Source organism: Gigantopelta aegis, chromosome 11 (genome assembly GCF_016097555.1).
Source record: "Gigantopelta aegis isolate Gae_Host chromosome 11, Gae_host_genome, whole genome shotgun sequence".
Taxonomy (NCBI): domain Eukaryota; kingdom Metazoa; phylum Mollusca; class Gastropoda; order Neomphalida; family Peltospiridae; genus Gigantopelta; species Gigantopelta aegis.
This window is the reverse complement of record NC_054709.1, coordinates 21,410,573-21,418,022: the sequence shown is the minus strand read 5'-3', so window position 1 is coordinate 21,418,022 and position 7,450 is coordinate 21,410,573.

The following is a 7,450-nucleotide window of genomic DNA, read 5'->3' as shown; positions in this document are numbered from 1 at the left end:
CTACCCCTGACCTTGCGGGGCACCACTCGGGTTTGGGTTTACTGGATAAAACCTCCTCCTGGAATTCCGACCCTTCCTACCGCCTTAACCAGACCTAACCATACGCCCCCGAGGCCGGTCAGCCCGAAGGCTCAAATAGCCTGGGTGGGCCTTTTCCCCTGCTCATTTAAAAAGGGAATGCTGGGGAGAAAATGCCCTCACCCTCTAACCAACCCTGGTCCCGCTTTGTGCTCCTCGCTCCTCCAGCAAGGGTGACCCCCCCTCCCCACGCCCCCCAACCTAAAACCTTTCTTTCTTGAACGAGGAGCTATAAAGTCGAACCCTGCGCCCTGACCGGCGGCACTCGCCTTTCAATGTGCACTTTAAACCTTTACCTAACACCTGACCTTTTTTAAGTCCAGCATTCATCTGAAACAAATTTTTTTTCCATTTTGAGATAATTTCCTGGAAATTTTAAATTTGGTTCTTTGAAAACTTTATTACCAAGTATAATATTTGCATTTTGTAAAAATTGCAAACCAATTTGGGCAATGACTCAGGATTTATCAAAATTTCTTGGATCCATCAAGTCAACGGCCCTTAAAGAAAGTGGCACGAAAATTCCCAATTCTGTCTCAAATTCCCAATACACATTACCAGAATTCGGTCTGCTTATTTTTGGAAGTTCGTTTTCACAATGCTGGTTTGTTCGGTTAATTAATTAAGAAAATTTGCATTTTTGGCAAATAAAAATCAATCTGGTTTCCAATTGACAGGTTCCAGTTTTAAACTGGTTTTAAGTCGGAAAATTCGGGTCTAGGAAATTTGGCTGGTTTTGTCGGACTTCAGTATTCCATTTCGGTTTGACAGGTTTCCTGTATTTATTTAAATGTGTCTCTTTAATAACTAATTTAACAGTAGTATTATGCCACACATTTTCACAGTCACATCAACGGGACCCCAGCTGGTGAAAATTGCTGAACAATGTGCCTCTGTACTTGACTTAAATGTTATTACTAGCCATTATCTTTTTTTTTTCAGATAGCCGTTTGCGTAAAGCCTGGACATATAGAGGATTTTTTTTTTCTGTTTCAAGGGTGTTGGGAGTAGCCCAGTGGTTAAAGCACTCGCTTGATGAGGGTAGGTCATTGTGGGATCCCTTCCCGTTGATGCGGACCATTGGGCTAGTCCTTTTTCCAGTCCAGTGCACCACGGCTGGATATAAAGGCTATGGTATGTGCTGATCCGTTGCTATTAATGAAAAAATGTAGTGGCTTTCCTCTCCAAGACTTTTTTTTTTTTATGTCATTACCAAATGTTTGACATCCTATAGCCGATGATTAATAAATCATTGTGCTCTCGTGGTGTCGTTAAACAAAACAAACTTTAGCTATGTCGATTTACCAAATGTTTTAATTCTAGTGCTCAGGGGTGGAAACGGTTGGGATCGATCCCTGTCGTGGGCCCATTGACAGTTACAGGACTCAAAACGTACATGCTAATTGTCCAGATAGGTGGAAATCTGAAACTTATCAGTTTGGGTGATGAATATATATTTATTTTCAATTAAATTAAATTTTATTATATTTATATTTTGAAATTTGTAATTTCACAAATTATAACATGATTCAGCCTGCATTGTACCCGTATCAGGTCATAGGTCATTCTTTCAATCAGAATGTATCCCTACACCCTGTGACAGCCTCACTTTGAGTATTAAGGCTAATTGAATAAGTCAAAATGGAGGCGCTTTTTTTCAAAAATACCAGAGGGTAATTTTTTCAAAATGTGATCCTGGGCCAAATGGTGAATGTATAATATGGAATGGGCCTCCCAGACCAAATGGATATGGTGCTATTAAGTTCAAATCACCAATCACAGGCCAGTATCGTACAGTAAATGCTCACAGATTAAGTTTCATGGTCTTTAATAAGGAGATGGACATAGATGGCAGTGACATCAGTCACCTGTGCCATAACCGTCTTTGTATGTTTAAAGATCACTGATCTGCTGAGCCACATGCAATTAACAGCTCGCGCATACAATGTGTGAACAGGGATGTCTGTCAGGGACATGGACAATACCCCCCCTGCCTCTTGCATCTCAGAATGCATAACATATAAGAATGTAAAACAATAACAAAGGTTAATTTAAAGAAATATTTTATGTCATAAAATCACATATAAATATCACATGATACATTTATTCACATTACTATTTTTTTTATTGTTTAAAGTCAGTCTTCAATGTCTAGGGTTCATGTCCACAGCAGAAATGCTATCATGCAAACTGATAGTTCCTATATTATATGTATCACTTGAAAGTTTGTGACAAAAATTACTTTGAATAACTGGGTCACAGGAGTTGTCTGCTCTTTGACTGTCAATATCTAATAATCCTTTCTTGTAGTCAGCTTGTTGATCTCTGTGCAAATGTTTATATTGTAAGTGATCTCTAATTTTACTTCCTTGCTGGACTAACTTAAGTGCCTTTTAACCACCTGTGGATTGTTTTGATATCTTTTTTGATAATCCGACTCTTTGTCCATCTGACGCAGTGAACGCCTCACCCGAGCTGACAGTTCGATGCCACAGTACTTGCACTTTTCTATCATCGATGTTCCCGGGGTGTTGTTCAGCCTGTGGATGGTGGATGCAGCTCTCCCAGTCATCGTTCGTGAATAGTTCACATTCTTAGGTAAGGAAACACTGAGAGAACGGTTCGCAGCCTCACATTTCTGTGTGTCTGTATACAGTTTCATTTGCTCTACAGCTGAAATACTTAGTTTAATCTTCAGAAGTTCCAGTACTAACATTTTGTCATTTTCATTCATATTCAGCTCTGTGATTCTGTGTGTACCCAGGAACATGGATCGGTGCCACCAGTTGTTCGTTATTCCTCCACTGCAGACGACCGAGTACCGCGAACACTTTGAACAGTCACCACCGTAGCACGAAAGTGTCGATTGCAGGACCTTTGGTAAGTTTCGTTTTAGTACACCGATATTACCAGTGTGTAGTTTCATCAGTTCCTTAAGAATTAAACTGCACCTTGCTTTCATATCCTGGCTGAATACCTTCTGTGCTTCACGCTTTTGTTCACGGGTGGACCCAGTAAACATGTCGTGACTGAAGTTAGCTTTATAACACTTACGAAACTGACTCTGACCTAAGTGGGTTGGATCAGCTAGCCGCTGCACTTTGCACATTTGATCTAGAAGTTTCAAAGCACTATCAACTCCAGCAGATGATCTGGAATCTCCATCTGTTGTGACGTATTTTATGAGAATACCTTGTAGAGCCAAGTCTGTTCCGATATCTTTTCCCATCTCGTATTCCGACAGCGGAGCAAATGGCGGCAACTTTGCTGTGCAGTCAGGATGACCACCGGGACACGTCACATGAATACCTTTGTTTCTTAACCAGGCTCCGGTCCAACAAAGTTTATTCTGGAAACAGGCACTTACAATGAATTTTCTTTCAGTCATTGTTTCACACGCAAGTCCTATAGCTTGTGATGCATTCTGGCCCGGTTTCTTCCGACTTGTTATTGTCGTGGAGTTGTATCTCCCATCCATGGCTATGTTAATTTCATCACGTTCATTTCCACGTTTCATGTTAATGTCTTTCAGTAGCTCCACTTTTTGTGCCATATCTTTTTCATTTAGATCTGTTACAGCCGTTGATACCTTGTATGGTGTTCTCTGCATGCTGCTCCGACACGGTGGTGGAATGTCCATGCCTGCCAATAGCACTCTTGCTCGTGTATTGCCGACGGGAGTATCTTGGAGACCGATAGCAAGACCCAAATTAGTTTCTGCTGCATTTGGGCCAGGTTTATTTGTCTTCACCTCATTGTACAATTTGCTTTCAGGAGCAGTGAAGTCACATTTCACACAGTGTAGTGTGACTTTCCAACAAAGACCCCACTTTTGACACTGTTGTTCTTCTTTCATTTCAGACGCAGTACATGTACTCGTAATGGGACGTAGCAGGCGGACTGGCTGTGATGCACCTTCGCAATCTGGAGTGGATATGGTGGCTGAAGTGGAACTCGACTTCGTGACCAAGGCAAACTCGTCTATATTCATCCGGACTACTGGTCGCAACTTCTCAGTGTGAGATTCTGGACTTGCATGTTCATGCAGCAAAGTTTCACCCTTATTCCAAGGTGCATGTCCCTTCTTGAACTGTGTCTTTCGTCTTGTATTGCCTTCCATGGATGTGACTCGTAGTGTATAAAACAGTGAAATACTTATTGTGGTATGCATGTCGACCCTTATATATATCAGTTCATGTGTGATGTCACTTTCAGTTCTGATACATTAAAACATTTCAATGCAGTGGCAAATGACAGCTTTTTTTGTTCACTGTATATTCTGTACTGCATCTTTGCAGGCTGGTTCCATTTCCTCTGCATTCAGGTGTGACCTGTTACGGTGTGCAGACACCTGCTAATTACCCTCACCAGAATGACACTCGAGCAGTCCTAATTTGTAATTGGCATATGTTGACTGTGTGCAGTATCCAAAATGTTACAGTTTTAAAGTTTAAATTTTTCTTAAAAAGAGAAACTTTGTGGGATTTTGTTTTTTTTGAAAATGTATCAATTTAAATTAAATTGAAAAGAAATTTGAAAAAAATCATATTCCTGCCAACTGCTATATTTCAATTGCAGAGAACACAATAAGGAGCAAGTTTCTTTTTGTTGTTCAGAAAAATGTCTGTAACTTTTAAAGTTATCGCATAATTACTAGTCCACTATTTGGAATAATTTGACGCATATTGCCGCCTTTTGCGGCACAGGCAGTCCCCCACTTCACAGGCTCCAATAGCCATAGCTTCCCACAGGCAGGATAGCACAAACCATGGGCCTTTGTTGAACCAGTTATGGATCACTGGTTGGTGTAAGTGGTTTACGCCTACCCACTGAGCCTTGCGGAGCACTCACTCAGGGTTTGGAGTCGGTATCTGGATTAAAAATCCCATGCCTCGACTGAGATCCGAACCCAGTACCTACCAGCCTGTAGACCGATGACCTAACCATGACGCCACCGAGGCCGGTCATGTCCACAGGAAGGCTCAAAAATAGCCGTTGGTGGGCCGTTTCCTCTGCTTCAATTTAAAAGAGGAAATGCTGTGGATGAAAAATAGCCCTCACCCTCTACCAACCCTGGTCAGGCTGCTTGTGCTCCTTGGCTCCTGCCAGCAAGGGTGAACCCCCTCTCCCACGCCCACCCAACCCTAAAACCTTTTCTTGTCTTGAACGGAGGAGCTAGTAAAAGTCGACACCTGCGCCCATGACAGGCGTGTGCTACATCAGCCTGTTCTGAATGTGCACGTTAAAACCTATGACCTGAACAGACCTGACACATTTTTAAGTCCAGGCAGGTCTCACTCTGAAACAAATTTTGGTTTAGCCAATTTTGAGATATATTTCCTGGAAAATTATTAAAATTTGGTTCATTTAAAGAAAACTTTATTAGCCAAAGACTATAATATATTGACATTTTGTATAAAAATTAGCGATAGCCTAATTTGGCAGTGAACTCAGGAATTTATCAAGATGTTCTATGGATCCAGTCATAGTCACAGGCTTCCTTAAAGAAAGTGGCACTGAAAATTACCCATATCTGTCTCAAAATTCCCAATATACACATGTACACAGAAATTCTGGTCTGCATTATTTTCTGGAAGTTACGTTTTCACAATGCTGGTTTGTTCAGGTTAATTAATTAAGAAAATTTGTACATTTTTGAGCAAAATAAAAATCAATCTGGTTTCCAAAGTTGACAGGTTCCAGTTTTAATACATGGTTTAAGTCAGAGAAAATTCGGGTCTATGAAATTTGGCTGGTTTTGTCAGGACTTCAGTATGTCCAGGTCCGGTTTAGACAGGTTTCACTGTATTTATTTAAATGTGTCTCTTCTAATAAACTAATTTAACAGTAGTATGTATGCACACACTAATTTTCACAGTCACATCAGACATGGGACCCCAGCTGGTGAAGAATTGCTGATACAATGTGCGCTCTGTACTTGTACATGTAAAATGTTATTAGCTAGCCATTATCTTTTTTTTTTACATTATAGCCTGTTTGGGTAAAATGCCTGAAATTATAGAGGATTTTTTCTTGTTTCAAGGGTGGGACGTAGCCCAGTGGTAAAGCACTCGCTTGATGATGCGTAGTCATTGTGGGATCAATCCCCGTTGATGGGCCCATTGGGCTATTTCCTTTTCCAGCCAGTGCACCACGGCTGGTATATAAAAGGCTATGGTATGTGCTGATCCATTGCTATTAATGAAAAAATGTAGTGGCTTTCCTCTCCAAGACTATGTCATTACCAAATGTTTGACATCCTGATTAATAAATCATTGTGCTCTAGTGGTGTCGTTAAACAAAACAAACTTTAGCTATGTCGATTTACCAAATGTTTTAATTCTAGTGCTCAGGGTGGAAACGGTTGGGATCGATCCCTGTCGTGGGCCCATTGACAGTTACAGGACTCAAAACGTACATGCTAATTGTCCAGATAGGTGGAAATCTGAAACTTATCAGTTTGGGTGATGAATATATATTTATTTTCAATTAAATTAAATTTTATTATATTTATATTTTGAAATTTGTAATTTCACAAATTATAACATGATTCAGCCTGCATTGTACCCGTATCAGGTCATAGGTCATTCTTTTCAATCAGAATGTATCCCTACACCCTGTGACAGCCTCACTTTGAGTATTAAGGCTAATTGAATAAGTCAAAATGGAGGCGCTTTTTTTTCAAAAATACCAGAGGGTAATTTTTTTCAAAATGTGATCCTGGGCCAAATGGTGAATGTATAATATGGAATGGGCCTCCCAGACCAAATGGATATGGTGCTATTAAGTTCAAATCACCAATCACAGGCCAGTATCGTACAGTAAATGCTCACAGATTAAGTTTCATGGTCTTTAATAAGGAGATGGACATAGATGGCAGTGACATCAGTCACCTGTGCCATAACCGTCTTTGTATGTTTAAAGATCACTTATCTGCTGAGCCACATGCAATTAACAGCTCGCGCATACAATGTGTGAACAGGGATGTCTGTCAGGGACATGGACAATACCCCCCCTGCCTCTTGCATCTCAGAATGCATAACATATAAGAATGTAAAACAATAACAAAGGTTAATTTAAAGAAATATTTTATGTCATAAAATCACATATAAATATCACATGATACATTTATTCACATTACTATTTTTTATTGTTTAAAGTCAGTCTTCAATGTCTAGGGTTCATGTCCACAGCAGAAATGCTATCATGCAAACTGATAGTTCCTATATTATATGTATCACTTGAAAGTTTGTGACAAAAATTACTTTGAATAACTGGTCACAGGAGTTGTCTGCTCTTTGACTGTCAATATCTAATAATCCTTTCTTGTAGTCAGCTTGTTGATCTCTGTGCAAATGTTTATATTGTAAGT